The sequence below is a fragment of the Mastomys coucha genome, chromosome X (genome assembly GCF_008632895.1).
Source record: "Mastomys coucha isolate ucsf_1 chromosome X, UCSF_Mcou_1, whole genome shotgun sequence".
NCBI lineage: Eukaryota > Metazoa > Chordata > Mammalia > Rodentia > Muridae > Mastomys > Mastomys coucha.
Window position 1 is genome coordinate 3,584,374 of NC_045030.1, and position 861 is coordinate 3,585,234.

An 861-nucleotide genomic window follows, 5' to 3' on the forward strand; every position below is an offset into this window, starting at 1 on the left:
AAAAAAAACTACTTAAAGAAAACAAGCAGGGCATCTGGGATACAATAAAAAGACCAAATCTAGGAATAATAGAAATAGAGGAAAGAGAAGAACCCTATCTCAAAAGTCTAGGAAATAATTTTAACAAAATCATAAAAGAAAATGCTATTAACTCTAACAATGGAGATGCCTATAATGGTGCATGAAACATACCGATCAGCAAATAGATTGTACTGGCAAGGAAAGTTCCTTGGCACATGATAATTTAAATATTAATTGTACAAAGACACACACACACATCTTTTAAAAAAGAAAAGATGATGAGAGTGATAGAGTCTTAGGTTGGTGTCTAACACTTGGGAGGCAGAGGCAGGCAGACCTTTTTGTGTCAGGTACATACTTAAGCAAAAGGAATCATTGACAGGGCTTTATAAGTGAAAGGACCTTTAAGTAAGGCCAAGAATATGCACTCACAAGAGCAGGCCATATTTACACTATGTTTACTCCTCACTTTTGCTTTTCTCTACATGAGTTTATCTTGCCCTCTTGCACACTGCACGTACATGGAACACCCGACATATATTTGGCTACACACTCATACACATGATATTTTTAAAAAGTGCTTTTTAGAATGTTCCAAAAATAGGGGAAATCCTACTTATGCAATTTAAATGTACACTATCATTGGGCCCTCATTTAATATCAGAGACTTTTAGGAATTCATGGAGAATTACTTACATTAAAGCTTGTGTTTCTCAGAGCGTGCAGGGCCTCCTGCATTCCTATGTCTCCATAGGAGGAGCTCCTACTCCACCAGGGCTTCTGGAGCACAGGGTTGCGACTTTCTCCTGCCATAGCCCATAGCATGCATTCATAGCTGCA

General features: G+C 38.1%; 1 pseudogene; it reads left to right on the forward strand.

Moving 5' to 3' along the window:
- Window positions 1-861, forward strand: part of LOC116090981 — a 2,873-nt pseudogene that overhangs the window by 1,367 nt on the left and 645 nt on the right.